This window comes from Papio anubis, chromosome 3 (genome assembly GCF_008728515.1).
Source record: "Papio anubis isolate 15944 chromosome 3, Panubis1.0, whole genome shotgun sequence".
NCBI lineage: Eukaryota > Metazoa > Chordata > Mammalia > Primates > Cercopithecidae > Papio > Papio anubis.
The window spans coordinates 100,883,241-100,907,208 of NC_044978.1; the positions used below are offsets into that span (position 1 = coordinate 100,883,241).

A 23,968-nucleotide genomic window follows, 5' to 3' on the forward strand; every position below is an offset into this window, starting at 1 on the left:
GGCCTCATCCCTTCCCAAACTTTCCATAGTCCTAGTGCCCCTAGTTATATAACTTCGGGTTGCATGGGATTTTTTTTATGAGTATCCCCTCATAACCTGGGATTCACCTATGCTGCAACCTAGTTTAGTAAAGAGGCTTAAAGAGCAATTTATTGACTTTAGGGATTTGAGATTGTTCTCTCTCAATTTATTTCCTTTGAATGTTTATAGAAAAAAAAAAAAAAAAAGCACAACCAACTGCTCACTGGGGAAGCCACAAATACTTGGCTTTCCTGCCCTGGCACTTATCTTGCACTTGATGTTTTCAAAATACAACTAATCATTAAATAGCCAGTTCCCGCTACATCTTTGTGAGATGTGAGAATTCTTGCCACTTTCAGTAAAGGAAATTGAAGTAGAAAGCACCAAGGTGACCTGTGCAAAGTGACAGAACAAATCAGAAGCAGACCCAGGTGGCTGCCATTTTATGAACTAAAAGTTTGTCCTGTGTAAACCCAGAGACAGGCTGTCACGGCCTTCTCCCTTTCCTTGGAGGAGCAGCACACAGGCAGGAGTGAGCAGACGCCAAGCACACAAGGACCATGGCCAGCAGATACCCACTGGGAGCAGCCATGTTGTTAGTGCTTGTAAAGCTCCCTGGAGATCTCAGAAACCTTAAGGTGAACTTTTGGGACATGATACCCTGAGTCAGATGGGACTCCAAAGCAATCTCTTTGGTACTGCAGGGTGGTAAGATCTGGGAAATCTGGGTCACATGAACAATAATGAAAAAGATGTGGAAGGTATTCCTTCCGTCCTAAACTGTAATCCTTTTGATCGTAGGCTCTATTAGAAACAAGCTCCCTGAAATCCTTTGGTCTACTCTTAAGCCAGTAGGCATTAATAGCAAACTTTAAGGACTTCCCTTAACTCTAGGAAGACACTACAAGAAAGAATCACAGGCTTTAATGTGGCTGCCTCCCCAGAAATGCTGGGAGGCACCAGATCACCTTTCATATTTGCAAAGTTCTCATTTTTTTCCTCTGGTGAAAAAAAATTGCATAGAATTGGCTGGTCCTATACTTAAGTGTGGGGAGTTCAAGGGGATGGAAATTATCTTATTTAAGGTGCTCACCCAGACCAGCATTTTACACTTAGGCAGGTAATTGAAGCAAAATACATCCTCAAAATCACATTCTCCTCTCCTGATACCAAGCTTCTCTTTCCCTAATTTTTTCTTTTCTCATTTACTTTTTTATTTATTTGTTTTTTTTTTTTTTTTCAGATGCAGTCTTGCTCTGTCGCCCAGGCGGGAGTGCAGTGGTGCAATCTTGACTCACTGCAAACTCTGCCTCCCGAATTCAAGTGATTCTCCTGCCTCAGCCTCCCGAGTAGCTGGAATTACAGGCGTGCCACCATGCCCGGTTAATTTTTATGTTTAGTAGAGACAGGGTTTCACCATGTTGGCCAGGCTGGTCTCGAACTCCTGACCTCAAGTGATCTGCCCACCTCGGCCTCCCAAAGTCCTGGGACTACAGGCGTGAGGCACCGCGCCCGGCCTACTCATTTGCTTTAAAGCTGGATTGGTCTCTCACTCAGCAGAGGCATAGCTGGTGAGGTGTGTTTTGCTTTGGTAATATGATTCTCATGTGGAGTAAAAGACAAAGTGGACCTCTTTTGGGGCAAGAATATAGTAAGTTGAAGTTTGTCTTTTTCACATCAAAATGCCATCTTGGTCCTGCATCCCTAAATCCTAGGCATGAAGATTGAAGCATTTAGGTTTATTTGCATAGTCAAAACTAAGAAACTCATCCTATTTCTCATTTAGTCTTGGCCATTGGGAATCTCAGAGTCAAATTTAGTGCTCAGTTTCACTATGCATTCTTAGTTTAAGTTTTCAAGCATAAAACTGTCTTAGTTCAGGCTGCAATGACAGAATGCCACCAACTGAGTGGCATAAGCAATAAACATTTATTTCTCAGTTCTGGAAGCTAGAAAGTGTAAGATCAAATTATTAGGATATTTAGTGTGTGGCGAGGCCCATTTCCTGGCTCCTAGAGAGCTGTCCTCTTATTGTGTCTTCATATGGCAGAATGAGGGCTAGAGAACTCCCCAGGTCTCTTTTATAAGGATGCTAATCCTATTCATAGCATTCCAACCTTGTGACTGACTTACCTCCCTAATGCCCCATCTCCCACTTCTGTCACTTTGGGGGGTTAGAATCTCAACCTGTGAATTTTGTGGGACACAAACATTTAGCCCATAACAAAAACTTTTACATACACAACTTTTATTATGATCCATATCTTATTTGTATTTGTAAGGGTTTTTTTAAACTACAAGCTGCCTTAAGTCTTTTTAAAAACCAATTTAAGCATGGTATTAATAATAAAATATATTTAAAAAATCAATATAACATTCAACAATGAGAACGTTCTTAAAAATCAGTTTGTTTTGTCCACAGGTTGATCAGGGAACACTGAAAAATGACAACCAGTTCTGGTATTCACCCAGGGCACACCCATCCTGCCACACTGGAAGTTAAGATATTGAACTTTCTGTATGAGTTGTTCAAAGCTGCTGCCCTAAAGGACATGAACAGACACTTCTCAAAAGAAAACATTCATGCAGCCAACAAACATGAAAAAAAACTCAGGCTGGGCGCGGTGGCTCACACCTGTAATCCCAGCACTTTGGAAGGCCAAGGTGGGTGGATCACGAGGTCAGGAGTTCAAGGCCAGCCTGGCCAAGATGGTGAAACCCTGTTTCTACTAAAAATACAAAAATTAGCTGGGCATGGTGGCAAGCACCTGTAATCCCAGTTACTCGAGAGGCTAAAGCAGGAGAATCGCTTGAACCCGAGGGAGTGGGGGCGCAGAGGTTGCAGTGAGCAGAGATTGTGCCGCTGCACTCCAGCCTGGGTGACAGAGCAAGACTCCGTCTCAAAAGAAAAAAAAAAAGCTCAACATCACTGATCATCAGAGAAATGCAAATCAAAACCAAAATGAGATACCATCTTACACCAGTCAGAATGGCAATTATTAAAAAGTCAAGAAACTGCAGATGTTGGCAAAGTTGTGGAGAAAAAGGAATGCTTTTACACTGTTGGTGGGAATGTAAAACAGTGCGGCGATTCCTCAAAGATCTAGAAGCGGAAATATCGTTTGACCCAGCAATCTTATTACTGGGTATATACCAAAAGGAATATAAATCATTCTATTATAAAGTACATATATTTTCATATATAAAGATGTATGTTCATTGCAACACTACAATAGCAAAGGCATGGAATCAACCCAAATGTGCATCAACAATAGAATGGATAAAGAAAATGTGGTACATGTACACCATAGAATACTATGCAGCCATAACAAGGAATGAAATCATGTCCTTTGCAGGGACATGGTTGGAGCTGGAAGCTGTAATCCTCAGCAAACTAATGCAGGAACAGAAAACCAAACACCACATGTTCTCACTTATAAGTGGGAGCTGAACAATGAGAACAGAGGGAGGGGAACAACACACACTGGGGCCTGTCGGGTGGGGGTTGGGGAGAGGGAAAGCATCAAGAAGAATAGCTAATGGGTGCTGGGCTTAATAATACTTAAGTGATGGTTTGTTCTGTGCAGTAAACCACCATGGCACACGTTTACCTATGTAAACTGCACATCCTGCACATGTACCCCAGGACTTAAAATAAAAGTTTAAGGGGAAAAAAAGCTGCTGCCTGAGCCTGCTAAGTACCTTCCACAGCCACTTAACTCCACCCCCTGCCTGAGACCACTTCCTCATCCATCCTCCCAGGATCCAGTAACCAAAGAGGACCTAAAGGACCAGCTCCGGGCTATGACCAGTTGCCACTCTCACAGATCAGTGCTTTAGCCATTCTGATGGTTAAGTATATTATAACACTCCCCCTCAGAGGGAACTTTTTGCTATTTTTGCTTCCTGTTATTGTAAATAATAGCTTTGCTTATTGATATAAGTTCTGGGTAGTGGCAAAGAATACAGACCCTGAAGCTGGGCTGCTTGGATGCAGCGTGGCTCATCCTCACCTAGTCCCTGTGACCTTGGTGAGTTCTGTGTCTTCTGTATACCTCCTTTCTTTGTAAGTTGAAGGTTAAGAGTGGTATCCACCTTGCAGGACTGTTGAGAGGAGTAGCCGAGTGAATCGATGTAAAGCAGTTAGAGCAGTGCCTGTTTCAAGCATGGTGTGTTAGCCGTTATGATTGAGCATCTACTACGTGCCAGACACAATACTAAATGCTTTGTGTTATATAACTCGCAAGTACTCTATCAAGTAGGTATTGTCATCCCTACTTTAAAGAGACTAAATCTCAGGGCAGTTGAGATGTGCTCAAGGTTACAGTGCCAGCGATGGACAGAGCAGAGGTAAATTCCTATCTATTTGACCCAAAGGCCAGGCTTCCTCGCTGCCCTAGGTTCTTCTCTGATGGAAGTGGCACCTTACGGCAAAGAAGAAAGGAGATGGCTGGCTGCTCACAGGTATCTGGTGACGGCTGAGTAAGTGAAGATGCTCAGTGGAGACAGAGACCTCATGGAGGTGGGGTGGCAGATGGAGCTCCCCTCTGCCTCTTCTGCTTCTGTTTAGAACAAAATTCTCCCATCACCCAGGCTGAAAGCCTGGCAGTCATCCTGCCCCTCCCCGTCTTCACTCCCAGACGAAGTCACCAAGTGCCCCGATTCTGCTCATGTGATGTCTCCTACCTTCCTGCCATTCCATCCATGCCTGTGCTAACACTCCACTTCAAGTTCTCATTACATCATGTCTAGATCATTTCAAAAGCCTCTCAACTAGTCTCCCAGCCCCCGGACTTCAGTCATCACTTCCAAAACCACCATGTTATTCCTAAAGACACTGCTGCCATCACGTGATTTCACCATTCAAAACCTTCCAATGACTACTCAGTGTCTACCGAATACAGGGAAGCTTTTTAGACAGACATTCAAGCTGACATTCATTTAATTCTAATCTTCATTTCCAAATTGCTCTCTCGGGACTCCCAGTAAGAATCCTGTGATTTAGCCAGGATTATTTACTTGTTATTCCTTAATGGTGCTATTTCTTTCCCACCTCCAAGCCTTACCCACTCCACTCCCCATGGCTGCACAGCGTCTTCCTGTCTTCTAAATCCTGTAGGTCCATCATGACCCAATTTGGCTCCATCCCTGCTGTGACACCTCCCCTAAGCGCTCTGCAGGACTAGAACCTCTCCATATCTGAGTGATACTGTTCACTTGGGACTTCACCTCCACTGCCTTATGTTATGAATTTGCTTTTTATTTGAATATGCTCTGCTTTCTCAGTTACACTATGAATGTCTTACAGCCAGAGGGGAAGGAGATGATGGCAGGAGGGCTCTGACATGGGAAGGCTATGAGACACATTGGTGGGTAGAGCTCTTGGGTTCAGAAATCAGGCAAGCAGGGTTTGAATCACAGCTCTGCTCCAACTAGGCACTCTTTGCCAAGATACCTCATCTCTCAATGTTCTCATTCATACAATGGGGATAATGATTGTTCCTACCTCGGAGAGCTGTTGTGAGGATTAAATGAGTTAATACATGAAGAACCCTTGCCCAGAGCCCGGCACACAGATAAAGCTTAATTACTATTAGTTATCATTGTTTTCACTATCAGACAAGAAGAAAGGGTTTATGATAATGACCTTATTTAATTTATATAGCAACCTGATGAGGTAATAGGATCATGATCATTTTAGAGATGAGAAAACTGAAGTTTTGAGAAGTTTGATCACATGGCTAATAATTCAGCCTCAACTCAGCCAAAGACCATTGCTTTCCACAAAGTTAATCCACTAAGTTCCTGAGATTGGGGGAAATGGCTTGTATTTCTTTATAATTCCTTCAGTATCTCATAGATTGCACAAAAAAATTTTTTACTGAATGGCTGGGAGATTTCTTAGAAGATCTCAGCAGCAAGTCCTTTATGCTGCTGTGGGTCAAGATTGCTATCTGCCTACCACAATTTCCTTTCTCTTTCTCTAAACAATCCCAGTATTTAGCTGGGCGCATAACTGCCTAAAACAGGGATCAGCTAGTCTGTACAGAGTCAAATACAGTACATAATTTTGGTTTTGTAGGCCATATGGTCTCATTAGAAGACTCAGCTTTGGCATGGTAATACAAAAGCAGCCATGGACAATACGCACATGAATGAGTGTGGCTGAGTTCCCAAAACCTTTATTTACAAAAACAGATTTGTCCTGTGGACTGTAGTTTGCCGACCCTTCCCCTAGAGTGCAGACACCACGGGCTGCCTCAAATGAAGATGCCCATGATGGTTAATTTTATGTGTCATCTTGGATGAACCACAGTGTGCCCAGATATTTGGTTAGACATTATTATGGGTGTTTTCTGTGAGAGTACTTTTAGATGACATTAACATTTAAATTGATGGACTTTGAGTAAAGCAGACTATATAATGTAGAGGAACCTCATCCAACCAGTTGAAAACCTGAATAGACCAAAAAGAAAAGAATAGACCACAAAGCCTGAATAAAATAGAATATGTTATCTTCCTCCTCTGAGGAGAGAATTCTCCAGCAGCCTGCCTTCAGACTTCAGACTTCATCTACAGCACTGGCTCTTTCCTATTCTACAGTGGACTAGAACTAGGACACCAGCCTTTCCTGGATCTCCAGCCTGCCTGTTTACCCTGATGCAGATTTTGGATTTCCTAACTTCTGTAATAATGTGAGCCAATTCCTTATCATAAATCTTTTTCTATATATATACACATCCATTGGTTCTGCTTCTCTGGGGGAACCCTAACTAATAGAATGCTATTTCCTAGCTACACTTGTGGCAAGATGTGTCCATGTGACTATGTTCTGGCCAACAGAATGTAAGTGGCAGCGCTGTGTGATAACTTCCAAGAAATTTCCATAAATTATAGGAGGCATATGCTCTTTGGCTTGTCATCCCCTCTTCACCCATCCTGCTGTTTGGAAGGCAGATGTGATGACTGAAGGGCTTCTGTGGACTGTAATACAGCCACAAAAGCAGAAGCCCAGAGCAGCCTGGGGTCAGTTGACTGTGGAGCACTCTAACTAGCCTGAGTTGCTTACACTGTCAGAGGCGTTGGAACCAAAGTGACTCCATTACTTGAACAGGGGCTGGGTAAAATGAAGATGAAACCTACTGGGCTGCATTCCCAGGAGGTTAGGCATTCTTAGTCACAGGATGAAATAGGAGCTCAGCAGGGCTGGTGTCACAAGATATAGGTCACAAGGACCCTTCTGATAAAACAGAGTGTGGTAAAGAAGCCAGCCAAAACCCACTAAAACCAAGATGGCAGCAAAAGTGACCTCTGATGGTCCCCACTGCTCATTATATGCTAATTATAATGCATTAGCATGCTAAAAGACTCTCCCACCAGTGCCATGACAGTTTACAAATGCCAGGGCAACTTCCAGAAGTTATCCTATATAGTCTAAAAAGGGGAAGAACCCTCAGTTCTGGAAATTGCCTGCCCCTTTTTTCGGAAACTCATGATGAATTCACCTCTTGTTTAGTATGTGATCAAGAAATAACCATAAAAGTAGCCAACTGGCAGCCCTCTGGGCAGCTCTGTCTATGGAGTAGCCATTATTTTGTTTCTTTACTTCTTTAATAAACTTGCTTTCACTTTACTTGGTGGACTCGCCCTGAATTCGTTCTTGTGCAAGATCCAAGAACCCACTCTTGGGGTCTGCATCAGGACCCCGTTCTGGTGACAATACCAGGACTTTTATATGAGCAAGAAATACAGCCCAGTCTTGTTTAAGCCATATTTAATGTCCCCATTGCAGCTGAACTTAATCCTAACAGGCACCATTCCTGTCAGTCTGGTGCTAGAAATAGTAGTACTTCTCTCTGGCGGCCAGGAAGAAATTCATTTATAGTATTTTACAAAAATTATATTAAGAGAGAATAACCCAATTTAAATCTTTCCCACATTGGTCAGCTGTCTCTTTAGAGTCAGCAGGAAGACATGAGATTGAAGCAGGAGAGAGAGAGAGAGAAAGAAACAGAAATAGATTGTTTCTAAATGGATGGGGGAGGGGCAGAGCCAGACCAAACTCAGAGACTCTAGGCTGACACAACTGATAATACCCTGGGACGCAAAGGTGGGGGTTGGGTGGGGGGAGTGATGAGGGGTTCACTGCTGACACTGTTCTCATCAGGGAATAATGTAGCTGGCATCAGAAATGGATGTTTCCAGCTGTGTAGACCTTAAGCCCAGCCTCAGGTCAGAAATATGGCTGGAGCTGACTACGGGAGTTTTGTGTTTTTTTTTTTTTTTTTTGATCATAATTCAACCATCTGCATTAAATCATGACCTTGATCTATCCTTTGTGTATCTTCACCTTAGAAGTAAATAAAAGGGAAAAAGAAATGTAGTAAGTAAATGGTCAAATCAGTAGCCCAACACCTCTCACCCTACCTTCTTCTTACTTGCTAGAGTTGTTTATTCTTTCTATAGAGTTGAGAATTCTAGCTATTCACATTTTGAGCTCCCCTGAGGCCAGGACATAGATATGAGACCTGATTTTGTCCAATTTACCTGCAAAGTCTGCTGACTGTCTTATGAGAAATTCCTTCTTCACTGGATGTAATCTTGTTACCATGTGATGCCTGGAACTGTCGCAACCACCTTGTAAGTGTGAGGGAGACATGGCAGACACACTGAGGAATACAGAATCAAGAAATGGAAAATATCTGGATTCTTGATGACATCCCTGACCTTAAAAGGTTGGACTGCATCCAGGCTTATGGCTATGTGAAATCACAAATGTCCTTATTGTTTAACCGTTTTTGGTTAGTTATTCTGTTATTCTGTTACTTGCAGCCAAAAGCATCCTTACTGATGCAGTAGCCAAAAGCATTTTAGCATTCTAAGTTGTAACATCCTGTCTTTACAGGCCACCTTAGTCCAAACAAATATTCACCCTTGTTAGCATGTTACTGTTTCATTTTCTGATTGGAAAGTATGCTCTATCCATTTACTGGAAGATGATGCAGCTAGGCAGTCTGAGTTTGAAACCTGGCTTTACCTGTATGACCTGGGGAAATTACTTAACTACTGTGTGCCTCAGCTTCCTTATCCATTAAAAGGGAAAAACAGTCATCCTACTTCATAGGATTGTACTGAGGATCAAATGGATTGACACACATAAAATGCTTAGAACAGTGCCTAGCCCACATCATAATAATCAATAAGTACACACTAGCTTTATTATCATCCTCCCTAGGAGTACACCCTTCTGCAGGCTTCCAAGGCAATTTGCTGTCAAACTGTTCACCCGCATTTTCCTTTGCCAAGCACTCCTGGGAATAGCTGAAATGTGAGACAGACATGGCCAATTCAGGTCTCTTGCTAGTCTGCAGACCACCAGTTTATCAGAAAAGAAGTTTGGCCAGGCCGGGCGCGGTGGCTCAAGCCTGTAATCCCAGCACTTTGGGAGGCCGAGATGGGCGGATCACGAGGTCAGGAGATCGAGACCATCCTGGCTAACACGGTGAAACCCCGTCTCTACTAAAATACAAAAAAAAAAACTAGCCGGTCGAGGTGGCAGGCGCCTGTAGTCCCAGCTACTCGGGAGGCTGAGGCAGGAGAATGGCGTGAACCCGGGAGGCGGAGCTTGCAGTGAGCTGAGATCCGGCCACTGTACTCCAGCCTGGGCGGCAGAGCAAGACTCCGTCTAAAAAAAAAAAAAAAAAAAAAAAAGAAGTTTGGCCAATGGAATGTCTGGAAATACATCTAGAAACCAAATTCCCTGTACTCCCCAAATCCCCTACTTCTGCATGTCTGTCACTCCATGCATGCTCTGAGATGCAGGTAACAAGGACCCTTCTGAGCTGGTTCCCCACAGGCCTCTGGGATGTGTCCTCCAATGAGACCTTAACCCTGAATGTGTCTCTCATACATCTACGGTCCTAGTGAACAGAAAGGGGAAACCTCACAGATCTTACATCACTATTACTTTTGGCTTTGCTACCTAAAATTTCTCCCCCTCTTTAGCATTTTTGCTGGGCCAAGAATCTCTTCTAGTCTCCTCTTGAGACACTGGTTTTCCCATCATCCCAGCATGGTACATGCCTTGTGTGGCTGCCATCCCCCCGGGACTGCAGAGGCTGTTCAGCTCCTTACGTTTGCATTGTGCTTGTCAATCCAGGCCAGTTTTCAGCAAATGCCTCTGTATAGCTCATCTGTAGAGCCCTTGGCAGCTTCCAAAATATTTTAGCCCAGGTTACTTAATCCTCATAAAAATCTTGTATGGTGCATGTTTTTATTCCAAGTCAGGCTCTTCAGGGCTTTTTGCCTTCCTGTAGAGATCAGCAGCAAAAAGAGGTGAGACAAACATTTTTCATTTTCTTTCCTATACCGATACAAGGTGCTAAGGACCTTCTCTGCTGTTACCTCAGCAGTGAGTATTCTGGCGGAGAGAAAGCAAAGACCTCGCAGAAATCAACTGAAGTCGACCTGAAACTCGAGGACTTGGCTTCGGAAGGAAAAACAACTAATTGGTACTTGTCTGCATAAAAAGGTCTGGTTCTGACGTCTAACTGGTGATCCAATCTAGAAGCAAGTAACAGGGAGGAAGAAGGCTCTAGAAATTAGCTGACTTAAGTGCTTCCTGATGTTAAATCTTTCGCCATTTCCATGAGTCCAAAGAAGCACAATATTTGGATCCCTTCAGATTAAATCTGCTCTGTTGATTTGTTCATCAGTGAGCCTCTCAAACATCTGCATTGGCAACATCCTTCTCAGGACACGGCCCGTCTGAGAAGCTCTAGTGGGTGCGGGCTGGAAGGAGGAGCTGCAGGCCTCTGCATGTGGGCTGGGACCAGACAGCTCTGCCACCTCAGTGTCTGTCTGCGCTGCCAGACTCATGGAAAAGTTCCTTTCACTTCTCACATTTTATTCAGTGCCAGCTTGGGAGGCCTGCAGAGGGTTCAGGGGCCCAGCTACTGTGCTAACCAGAGCACTGTAAGTGACAAATGCTGTTTTTTCCTTTTTATCTCTTTCTTTCTGCCTTCCAGGAAGATTTAAACAACAATAACAACAACAACAAAACAAAAGAACTCACTTTTTACTTTCAAGCACACCCTGTTCCTTCACAAGAAGAAAAGCCCACAGAGCAACTGCATAAAGTCTCTATTCAGCACTCCTTGTTGGTTTTTGGCTCAGGGTTCAGCTAACTCGTTCCCAGAGCACACAGCAGCAGGGGAGGTGGGGTTCACAGCAGAGAACAGTAAAAAGATCTGCTCTAGATTTCCTGAGGATTCCAGAATGCAGTGGAAAACCACAGTGTTTCTGGATGAGTGGCATGGAGCACAGCAGTGAGTTTATTCCCTATTTCACCCCCTTAAATTGGAGCTTGCCCACATCAGAGCTGGCCAAGCACTCCAACCCGTTCCTGCCTATACACATCCCCACTCTGAAACGGCTTCCTTAGGGGAAACTGGGCCTCTTCCTTCACCAACCCTTGAACAGGTTTTTGCAGGTGGCTTTTGCGTTCGTGATTCCTACCTTAGAAGGAGATACCTAAGCCATCCTTCTGGCTGCTCCGGGCAAAAGACTTTGGAAACATCCTGGACTTCCCTTTCTCACATCCCACTTCCAACACACTAGCTTAGCCGGTCAGCTCCACATTCAAACTTATTCAGGATGTATCAGTCAGGATTCAGCCAGAGAATCTGAACCAGTAGGAGAGTCATATTAAGAGATCTATTGCAAGGAATTGTCCTACATATGTTATCAGTTGGGGGTGTCCAGGTTCTTGGCATCTTGAACTAAGAATTAGACAAAACATATAAACAAACCAAGGAAAGAATGAAGCAACAAAAGCAAAGATTTATTGAAAACGAAAGTACACTCTACGGGGTTGGAGTGGCCGAGCATAGGGGCTTAAGAGCCCCATTACAGAATTTTCTGGGGTTTAAATGCCATCTAGAGGTTTCCATTGGTTACTTGGTGTATGCCCTATGTAAATGAAGAGGCTAAAGTGAGGTTACAAAGTTATTTATTTGGTGTAGATTCTATGTAAATGACGAGTATAGTTCCTGTCACAGCTGCAGTGTTTCCATTTGATTTAGTTCTAGGAAGCCGTGAGGTTCCCTGCCTCCAGGCCCGATTCTCCTGCCTCACATAATCATGGGACTGGTTAGGCGAGTGGGAAATCCACAGGGCAGGCTGTCAGAAAGGGCAGGTTGGAACTCCTGGGCATGAGCGGAGTTACCATCCAGAGGCAGAATTTCTTCATCAGGGAACCCTCAGTTCCTCTAGGGCCTTTCAACGGATTCAATCAGGCCCACCTTCAATCTAGGATTATCTCCCTCGCTGAAAGTCAGTTGATTAAGGACTTTAATCATGTCCATAAAATACCTTCAGAGCAACACCCAGATTAGTGTTTGATTGAATAACTGAGGACAGTAGCTTAGCCAACTTGACATCTGAAACTTATTGTCACCTTATCTAGCCTTGACTCCTCCAGAGTTACCCCCTACCTTGGTCCAAACTACCATTATTTCTCCCCTGAATTATTGTGTCAGCCTCTATACCAGCTTCCTGCCTCTTGCCCTATCCTCCCTGGGCTTCCTCCTCTCACCCCCAGCTATTTTCAACAGAGCAACTAGACTGACACATTCTCAGTTGCAAAGTGAGCAGTTGCTCCATTGCTCAACGCCCTTGTGGTGGACAGAATGATGGTTCCTCAAAGACGTTCACATCCTAATCCTTGGAACCTGTGAATATGTTACCTTACATAGCAAAGGGGACTTTGTACATGTGCTTAGAGTATGGACTTTGAGATGAGGAGAGTATCCTGGATTATCCAGGGGAGCCCAGTCTAATCACATGAGTCTTCAACAGTAGGAGAGGAAGACAGAAGAATGGATCAGAGAAATGTGACATGAAAAGAGCCTGACCCTCCCTTGCTGGCTTTGAAAATGGAGGAAGGGAGCCACAAGCCAACTACAAGGGAAAGGGGACCTCAGTTCTACAACTGCATGGCCCTAAAGTCTGTGAACAAACCTAACGAGCAGGAAACAGATTCCCACCCAAAGCTCCCAGTGAGGAAGCAGCCCTGTTAACAACTTGATTTTAGCCTGGTGAGACCTGTGTTGGACTTCTGGTCTATAGAACTGTAAGATAACGTATTTGTGGGTTGTTTTGTTTTGTTTTTTTGAGACAGAGTCTTGCTCTGTCACCCAGGCTGGAGTGCAGTGGCTCAATCTCGGCTCACTGCAACCTCTGCCTCCCGGGTTCAAGTGATTATTCTGCCTCAGCCTCCTGAGTAGCTGAGATTACAGATGCATGCCACCAAACCCGACTAATTTTTGTATTTTTAGTAGAGACAAGATTTCACCATGTTGGTCAGGCTGGTCTCAAACTCCTAACCTCATGATCCACCCCGCTCGGCCTCCCAAAGTGCTGGGATTACAGGTATGAGCCACTGCGCCCAGTCTTGTGTTGTTTAAACCAATAAATTCATGGTAGTTTGTTATGGCAGAAAATGAATACAGCCCTTCAATGACTTCCCATCCTATTCAGAGTAAAAGCCAAGCTCCTTAGCATCTTCCCCTGCTCCTTTCTTTCTGACTTCATTTTCTATCACTCTCCCTAACTCACACCCTCACCCCTACTCCACTCCCCTACATTGGCTCCTGGGCCTGGACTAGAGTGAAGCTAGTGAGTACTCGCTTCAAGATGCCAAAACCTCAGTAGTCAAGATCAGTAATATTTTAATGCAATATCAAAATGAATGTGAAAAAAATTAATGATATACAAATCATAAAAATTTGAAAGAAAGACAAGATCCACTCCTGCACTTGCTCAACTCACCTCCTCTGCCTTCCTCTAATTCCAGGCCTGATCCTTGCTGCTCTCAAACTTCCAGCCACACTCCAGTGGCAGCACTTTTCCTACTGGTTTTGCCCCAGATAGCTGCAAAGCTTCCTCCCTCACCTGCTTGGGTTTATGCTCAAGTGTTGCCTTCTTAATGAGTCCTCCCTGGCCATTTATTTAAAATCTCAGAGTGCCCTCGTGTATTAGTCCATTTTCACGCTGCTATAAAGAAATACCTGAGACTGTGTAGTTAAGAAGAAATTATCAAGTTTAATTGATTCACAGTTCAGCATGTCTAGGGAGGCTTCAGGAAACTTACAATCATGGTGGAAGGGGGAGCAAACACGTCCTTCTTCACATGGTGACAGCAGGAGAAGTGCTGAGCAAAAGAGGAAAAGCCCCTTATAAAACCATCAGATCTCATGAGAACTCATTCGCTATCATGAGAACAGAATGGAGGTAACTGCCCCCATGATTCAATTACCTCCCACTGGGTCCCTCCCATGACACTTGAGGATTATGGAAACTACAATTCAAGATGAGATTTGGGTGGGGACATGGCCAAGCCATATCACCCCACCAGCACTCCCTGACCCTTTCTTGCGTCATATTTCCCCAAAGTACTTAACATATCTAACATATTTATTTACTACTTTTTGTTCACTGCTGTACACTAGGATATAACAATATGTGCCATGTAGTAGGTGTTCAATAAGTATTTGTTGTAGGAATGAAGGAAGGGAGGAAGGGAAGAAGGAAAGGAGAAGCAAGAGAGGAAGAAGGGAAAGTAAGGGAGGGAGGCCTCTGCCAATGGGGCAACAGAGCATATGTATGCAAGCAAGGAAGAACTTTCCCACTGGTTTATTGAAGCTGAAAATCCCTGAAGAGCTGCAGTAAATTTCAGTCTGTCTGTTTAAGAAAACACTAATTTATAAGCAGAGTTATTTTTTCCTCTCCCAAAGGGGAAAATGCCATCAAGAGCCAGTGTGTTCTCTTAGATTAATTAGCAGACTTGGATTAACTATGTGCTTTCTTTTCTAGGAAATTAGCTAAATTATGTTTCCACTGAAACTGGAAATGTTTGACCTCCTGGCAGTTTGTCCAAAATCCTTTGAAGCAGAGTATCTGCAACTCTGTGTTTAATAACGCCTGGAGATTTTATTCTCTTCTCGTTCTCCCTCAACAATTAAAAATTCCATTCTGATGATCCCATCCCTTTAATTTTTCTTTTTTCTTTCTTTTTTTTTTTTTAGATGGAGTCTCGCTCTGTCACCCAGGCTGGAGTGCAGTGGCGCGATCTTGGCTCACTGCAACCTCCACCTCCTGGGTTCAAGCGATTCTCCTGCCTCAGCCTCCTGAGTAGTGTTTTACCATGTTGGCCAGGCTGGTCTTGAACTCTTGACCTCAGGTGATCCGCCCACCTCGGCCTCCCAAAGTGCTAGGATTACAGGGATGAGTCTCTATGCCTGGCCACCTCCCTTTAATTTTTTATGAGTGGATTCCAACAAAGCTATTGTTAAAAATCTGTGGAAATTTATATCATAGATAAATAGAATTTTCTGTGGTAATAACAAGAAACAGTGTAATAGATATATTTTAGTATTGATTAGGATGGAAAATAGGCCCAAGTGTTACCGGAATCTATTGACTAACACCCATGTGATGCAGGGGTTGACTTGAATACATGAGTTGGAATGTAAGCAGAGTGAAGTTCAGGTGCATACCAAATTATGTGGATTGTGAGCCAGAGTGGCCATTGTGGGCATGTGCAGGGCAATGAAGCAGTGGAGCCAGGTTAGGAGAGAGACAGGAGAGGTGCAGAGGGAGGAGGAGTAGGGGGAGAGAGAAAAACTCAGAGAAGAATGTGAGAGAATAGCTTTCTGTTCTTAGATGGAGGAGGAAGAAATAAGATTAAATGAAACAGCAACACAGTAGGAAGTAGAAAAACTGGGCCAAACCTGGAAAATCTTTGGGTTAAATCCATGCTTGGCTGCTTCCTCACTGTCCCACCTTGTCCAAGACACTTCACCTCTCTGATCCTCGATTGCCTCAAAAATTTGTGGTACTGTTTGGGGAGGCTATCAGTGACACTGACAATGATGCTGTGGCATGATGAGCCCAGGGTGGTGATGTAGGAAGGAGGAAAGCTAATCCAGCCTGGCCATCTGAACTGTGTATAAATGAGCTCAACTCTCGGCTCATGGCTGGTGCCTACTTTTGCAATTTGACAAATAAATAAAAGGTTGCCATCATAAGGATGAGGATGATTATAGTCCTTTTGCAGATGCATATTATGTATGGAACAATCACAAATCACAGTGCACACACATTTTGTGGGTCACTTTTTCAGATAATATTTTATCGTTGGCATTTTTATTGTTTGTAATTGCCCTTGTAAAGATTTTAACTGCACTCTGTGGGTGTGAGTGTGTGTGTGTGTGTGTGTGTGTGTGTGTGAGAACCCCCATAATATAGTGACTATTGAGTCAGGATCTGGGTTTGAAATTTAACTCCACCACTTACTGTCTTGCTATCTGACACTCAACTTCACCTATGCCTTATATTCCTCACAGAAAATAACAGAACTTCCTCCAAAGGACAATTGAGATAACTAAAGGCAGTAATGCATGCAAAGAACAGAGGATAGTGTTTGGTAGCAAACCCTCAATGAAATATTGGCTCTTATTATTACAAAGTTTTACAGTTTGTAATAATTTGAACACGTTCTCTTTCCCTAAGTGGCCTGAGGTAATCTGCGAAAATGGTTTGCTATTCATGTGACCTGGAGAACCCCAAAAAATCATGCAAATCAAGAAGTTCCAATCTTCGTGTTCACTTTAAGAACACTCGTGAAACTACCTAGGCCATCAAGGGTATGCATATATGAAAAGCCATGAAGTATCTGAAAGATGGCACTTTACAGAAACAGTGCGTACCATCCCGATGTTACAATGGTGGAGTTGGCAGGTGTGCCCAGGCCAAGCAGTGGGGCTGGACACAAGGTCGGTGGCCCAAAAAGAGTGCTGAATTTTTGGTGCACATGCTTAAAAATGCAGAGAGTAATGCTGAACTTATGTTTTTAGATGTAGATTCTCCAGTCATTGAGCATATCCAAGTGAACAAAGCACCTAAGATGCGCCGCTGGACCTACAGAGCTCATGGTCGGATTAACCCATACACGAGCTCTCCCTGCCACACAGAGAAGATCCTTACTGAAAAGGAACAGATTGTTCCTAAACCTGAAGAGGAGGTTTTCCCAGAAGAAAAAGATATCCCAGAAGAAACTGAATAAACAAAAACTTATGGCACAGGAGTAAATTCAGCATTAAAATAAATGCAGTCAAAAGGAATAATAATAATAATAATTTGACTACTATAGAAATGGGAAAATTCTCTATAATTTCATCCACACCACTCAAGATCCTCACTATAACTGTTTGGTGTGTACTTCTCCTCTTCTCCCACCTCCCCACTTTTATTTTTATACATTTACTATCACATTATTATTCTATTTTCTTTTTTAACCACAAACCAAACAACAACAAAAGGATATTATACATACCACTTCTTTATTGTTATTTTCATGGCAATGTTTATAGATTTAAACCTTTCTTTTCAGTGACTGCATGAAATTTCATTCCACTTATTGATGATGGCAGCAGCCCATCTGGAGCAGCTGCTGCAAAGACACTGGTTGCAGCTGGGGAGGTGCGGCTGGGGCTGTTCACTCCGCAGAGGTAGTGGGAGCTGGAAACAGGCAGGAGCCCCACCCCCTTCTGAGTTGGTGGGGTGGGAGCCCCGCACTCCCAGGCACAACTGCAGCCGCCCAGCTGCGGCTGTGGACCAGGACATCCCTGTGCTCTTGGGGGCCTGCGAAGCCGCCCTTCCCCCACAGACTCAGAAGTGCCTGCTCCCACTGCCTGGCCTCTCCCTGCTCCTGGGACTCACTCCAATTTTGGAGCAAAGTTGTGGCCAAGCCCAGGTGCTGTCCAGATCCAGCTAGGTGCATGTATGCTTGGGGCAGTACTAATGCACCAGCCCTCTGCCACTTCAGTCCCCTCTGGGCTTTGGGCATCGAAGAGCATGGGAGGGAGGCCAAGGTGGGGGCTGAAGGTGGCTCAGTGCAGGTCTGCAGGCACCCCTTGGCATGAACAGCCTGAGTGCCATAAGCAGCAGTGGGAGGCAGACAGGCTCCTGGGCAGAAAAGGGTGGGTCCCCAGCGAAACCCCACCTTCAAGGCAGGGATGGCCAGAAGTCTGGGGGCTGGGCTGCCAGTTCCACAGACCCAAGTGAAAACTTATGGTGTTTTTTCTGGGCCCACCCATGGCCACCCATGGACCAATAAGCATGTACTTCCTCCCTTCTGAAGCCCTTGAAACCCCAGGACTCAGTCGACCTCAGAGAGACAACTGGACAACCTGTCTATAAAGAGGAGCTAACCACTCTGGGTCTCCTCTCTCCTGAGGGCTGCAGAAACAACGGGAGACCTGCCTTCGGGAAAGAGCTACCCACTTCGGGTCTCCTGAGAGCTGTACTGTCACTCAATAAAGCACCTCTTCACCTTGCTCATCCTCTAGTTGTCCATGTACCTCATTCTTCCTGGATGTGGGACAAGAACTCAAGACCCGCCAAATGGCAGAACTGAAAGAGCTGTAACACAAACAGGGCTGAAACACACACCCCCACTCACCCACGCTGCAGGCAATGAAAATAAGAGAAGAGGTGTAGCCTTTCAGGGAGCCCAGACTGAGGGGCTCCCTGGGCCAGGGCTGTGTCACCCTCTTTGGGGTTTTGTGGTTCCTGGTGTCTCCAAGCTTCTGAGCACCACGATGTTCTCCGGCACCTGCAGTGGAAACTACTTGTGGTATGCCTGGTCCAGCCACAGCCCAGCACAGAGCCAGTGCCTGTGCCAATGCCTGGAGCTGCCTGCCCTGCCAGAGCTGGCATGCCTAGCTATGGACATGGTCAGACCCCATGCTTGCTCACACACCCCTTGGTGCTCTGCACCTGGCTTGCCCTTGGCAGGCATGGGACCCAGGCTGGTAGCACAAACCAAAAGCAGCCTTCTGGGCCACGTGAGTGGAACAAGCCCAGTGGGCCTCAGCAAAACTTGGGCAAAGGTGCCACCAGCCACAGAGGTTTCCAGCTGACAAGGTGACACCCCAAGGATCCTGTGAAAATATGGAGGTAGTTTATTTAACCACTCCTATATTGAAGGACATTGGTTTATTTTTAATTTGTTTCACTAGTAGAAACAGTACTGTAAAGAATATAAATTGTGTATATTGCTATCAATTTACAAAAGTGTTTCTATAGAAGTGGACATGATAGAGCAAAGGACATAAACACTTAAAATTTTAATAGATGCTGTTAGATTTTCCTCTGAGAAAAAAACCACAAAATTTTTAAACTTTCATCAACCCTGGATATTATCCAATTAAAAACTTTTACTTTTGCCAGTGTAATGGACAAAATATATTTTGTTTCTTTTAATTTCATTTATTTAATTACAGGCAAAACTGATCACCTTTTTGCATTTCTTTTCCTAATTATTTATTCTCATGTAACAATTTTTTGTTGGGTTATTTTTGTTTTCGTCATTTTTGTTTTGTTTTGGTTTTTTGAGATGGATTATCATTCTGTTGCCAGGCTGGAATGCAGCGGCACAATCTCGGCTCACTGCAACCTTCGCCTCCCAGGTCCAAGCGATTCTCCTGCCTCAGCCTCCTGAGTAGCTGGTACTACAGGTGCTCACCACCACACCCGGCTAATTTTTGTATTTTTAGTAGAGACAGGATTTCACCATGTTGGCCAAGATGGTCTCAAACTCCTGACCTCGTGATCCACCTGCCTTGGCCTCCCAAAGTGCTGGGATTACAGGCGTGAGCCACTGTGCCTGGCCTTTTGTCATTGATTTTTAAGTACTCTGTGTGTGTATGTGTATACATATATATAATTATATCTATATTTATATATATGTATGCATATATGTATACATATATGTGTATATAATTATTTATGTTTATCTATGTATATTTATATATGTATATATTTATTTATGTATATATAATTATATATATTTATATATGTATACACACACACACCTTATACTGTGTATATATACTATATATACACACACACACACTATGGATATAAACCTTTTGTTATTTATTTTTTAAAGATATTTCATCCCAACTTGTAAGTTTTTTCTGTAACTTATTTATGCCTTTGAAATGAATCATCATTTTTTAAAAAATTACATTTATATGTGGTTACAGTCATATATCCTTTCCTTTATGAGTTCTTAGTTTTGCAGTTTAGTTTAAAAAGTCTTCTCACTTAAATATGATTTCAAAGAATTTTGCTATCTTTTCTTTCAGGGTTTTACATTTTTGGAGTTTAAATATTTAGTCTATCTGAAATTACTTTCATACATAATATAAAATTAGAATATAAGGTTTTTTCCCCCCATGGGCTAAACATAATCTTTAATGACTACATAAAATCCCTTAACTAGCCAGGAACAGTGGCTCATGCCTTGTAATCCCAGCATTTTGGGGGGCCAAGGGAGGTAGATAGCCTGAGCTCAGGAGTTCAAGATGAGCCTGGGCAACATAGTGAGCCCTCGTCTCTCAAAAAAAAAAAAAATGAAAAAATTAGCTTGGCATGGTGATGCGCACCTGTAGTCCTAGCTACCTGGGAGGCTGAGGTGGGAGGATTGCTTGAGCCCAGCAGGTGGAGGCTGCAGTGAGCTGGGATCATGCCACTACGCTCCAGCCTGGGCAACAGAGCAAGACCCTGTCAAAAAAAGAAAGAAAGGAGGAAGGAAAGAAAGAAAAGAAGAAAAAAGAAAAGAAAAGAAGTCGTCAATTCCTTGCAAGCTGCTGGCCACTGGCTGGCCTTAGCTCCTAACCATATGAACCTCTCCAGCATGGCAGTTTGCCTCATCAAAGCTAGCAAGAGACTGGACTTAGTGGCTCATACCTGTAATCCCAGCACTTTGGGAGACTGAGGTAGGAGGATCACTTGAACTCAGGAGTTCGAGACCAATCTGGGCAAAATAGAGACCTTGTCACTACAAAAAATGAAAACATTAGCTGGCCATGGTAGCGTGCACCTGTCCAGCTACTCAGGAAGCTGAGGTGGGAGGTTCCCTGGAAGATCAAGACTGCAGTAAGCCGTGACCATGTCTGGCCTGGGAGACAGAGCAAGGCTCAATCTCAAAAAAAAAAAAGAAAAAAAAAATCCCTAACCTTCAGTTTGTGGCTCATCACAGAGCCCCTTCCCACATTGTTGATGGACTTCTTGTTGTGACAGGTGCTATCTGAACATCCACTAGGTGGGACACCAGGTGATGCCTAAATTTATGTTTATCTAGGATTTAAGTTCTTTTTAGTGTCTGAGTTTCGGCTTCTTATCTGAGAATGGGCTTCTCTGTATGACTGACATTGGGGTCTTCATCTCCTTGAGGTGAGGTCACTCCAAACAGGAAGGTGATTATACCCTAATCACGTCTACTTGATCATCAATATCTCAATTTGACACAGTAAGTGCTAAGTTATACAAGAGACACAGTCATACAAAGGTGGGGGTTGGGGAGACTTTCTGATCAAGATAATATGAATATTTTAATGATCTCTTGAAACATATTGCCAAATTACCTTTCCAGAGAGCAAAGTTACAATTTATAAAGCCACTGACTAAGTGAGAATGCTAATTTCTTCAAGTCCTTCCAGTGTTAATATCATCTTTTAAAAATGTTTGCCCACTTATTAGGTGTGATATTATGATTTTATATATATTTATATATATATATATTTGTGTGTGTGTGTATGTATGTATATGTTGGGTTTTGTCCATGGTTGCTAGCTAATAATCCCATAACCATTGTTATAGCTATTTGTTATAATGTTGGGGCACTTCAGGCCTCAGAAGCAGGGCTCAGGAAACAAATCTTCCTCTCTGATCTTCTGTCCTCTCTTTTGCTTGGGAAAATAGAGAAGTAAGGACTGAACAGAACCCCTGAGGCCTTAACTTGTAATTCCACAACAGGTTCTCCCATCTCTAAACTTTTCCTTCCTTTAAGTTGACAGGTAAAACCCTGCAGTCTGCTGTCTGAGAACAGTTGGTGCTCACTAGACTTTCCACGAGCTCTTGCCTTAGTTTGAGTTACCTCAAATGCAGAGTCTGATAGAGGTACTTGTCGCAGGTGGCTCACTGAGGAGGGATCACCTGCAGCAGGAGTGAGGGAGCAGAGAGTGTGATGTTGAGAGGGAGGATGTGTTAGAAGGTGAGAAAGGTACAGAATGCCTCCTAGAGCTATTCACCTAAATGAAAGAATTCACCCCCTAGCTTTCATCCCTAGGGGTTACAAATTGCTGAGAGAGACATTAACTTCCCTGCACTTAGTGGGGTTGTGCTATGGTTTGAATATGTCCTCCAAAGTTCATGTGCTGGAAACTTTACACCCAATGCAACATTGTTGAGAGATGGGACTTTTAAGAGGTGATTAGGTCCATTATCAAGGGAGTGGGTTTATTATCTCAGTAGTGGTGTCCCTATAAAGGGTGAGCTCAGACTTCTTTTCTCTCTCTCTTGCATACCTTCTGCCACCATGTGATACCTTCTGCCATGTTACAATGCAGTAAGAAGGCCCTTACCAGATGTGGTATTTTGATCTTGGACTTCCCAGTCTCCAGAACCATGAGCCCCCCAAAACTTCCATTGCTTGCCAATCTGCAGCATTCTGTAATAGCAGCACAAAACAGATTTAGACAGACTTGTGTGCTCCAGGGTGCTGGAGAAGAGCCTGGGGCAGAAAGCTGAAGAACAGGCTACCTTGCGCAGAGAGGATACTGTCAGTGGGAGCAGCATCTGAGCTCAGATAAGGCAACTGTCCACTGTAGCCATGGCTGAGATCAGAGGTGGCCAAGGAGATGTGATGTGTTTGTTACAGTGCTCCTACATTGTCCTGCCTCTCTTGCAGCTAGGTTGTGGTCATGTAATTCTTCAGTCTGCATGGAGGACTCTGCCCTGGAGAGTACATCAATTCATATCAGACCTGTGTGAGTAAAGAATAAAACTTGGTTGTGCTAAGCGACTTGTATGTTGGGATTTATTTGTACTGTGGCATATCCTGGCATCAATTTACTTTCACTAAATCAAAAGTCATGCCTCAAAACATCCAGGAGTGGGAGAGGAATAGACATTTCCCCTATACGTTTGCACTCTATAAATGGACCAAGCACAAGAGTAGGCAAGAGAGAATCCACAAACTGAGGAAAGACATCTTAATCTCCTGGGATAAGTTTTCTATTGAAATTGATAGGGCAAACCTCAACACATTTTGTTATATACAAATACTCATTCCTTACGTTCTGTTTTCATTAACTTTCACTTTATATTTTTATCGCAGCTCCTGAAACCAGCATACATCCTGAAGGAGCAGAAGACTTCCCTGCCCACTTGACATAACTCTGGTGGACAGAGTTGGTGATGAGGCCTATAAATATCAGATACAACTGGTCAGGGGTACAGTTCACCTGATGGCACATGTGGAACCATAGTTCTTGTTCTCTCCTCCTTATTGGACAACTTATAGACAATGAGAAGATTCCCCCTTGGAGCTATCACAATATAGATTGCCAGAGAAGACTTTTTTTTTTTTTTTTTCCAGCCAGCAATTAGTAGTCTGGAGTTAGAGTTCTCTTGGTAGGTTAAAGGATCCAGTAAACTGTCCCTCTTCCCTGGAATCTGCCGGCTCTCCTCACTTTGCTAAGGCTGGCCTTAGACCCTACTTATCTAGAAGCTTGATTTGAGCTGAGCACTGTGGGTAGCCCTGAGCCAGCAGTAACTTGGATAAGACCTCTACTCCCAAGCTCCTGGTCTGCAAACTAGTAAATGTGAACCCAGTCCACAAGACTTGCACTTAGCAAGTCTTGCACCTAGCTGAGATCAGCATGCTGGAGGACTGGGGCCTTTATGGGGTGCATTTGTCTGTTCTCCTGTGCTATAAAGAACTACCTGAGACTAAGTGATTTATGAAGAAACTGACTCACAGTTCCACAGGCTGTACAGGAAACATGGCTGGGATGGCTCAGAAAACTTACAATCA

At 43.7% G+C, this 23,968-nt stretch overlaps 1 long non-coding RNA gene and 1 pseudogene across 2 annotated transcripts; one reads left to right on the forward strand and one right to left on the reverse strand.

Annotated features, from left to right (window-relative positions):
* Positions 1–7,780: 7,780 nt before the first annotated feature.
* On the reverse strand, positions 7,781–11,050 carry LOC103884443. Of its 2 annotated transcripts, XR_647039.4 has the most exons (3): positions 10,426–11,050; positions 10,156–10,331; positions 7,781–8,658 (listed from the first exon to the last, which is right to left on the reverse strand). It is a non-coding gene; the product is annotated as an uncharacterized LOC103884443 (long non-coding RNA). The 2 variants fall into 2 exon arrangements; XR_004182768.1 differs by having other exon boundaries at positions 10,156–11,050.
* Positions 11,051–15,255: 4,205 nt separating this feature from the next.
* Positions 15,256–17,191, forward strand: LOC108585985 (annotated as a pseudogene).
* Positions 17,192–23,968: the final 6,777 nt, after the last annotated feature.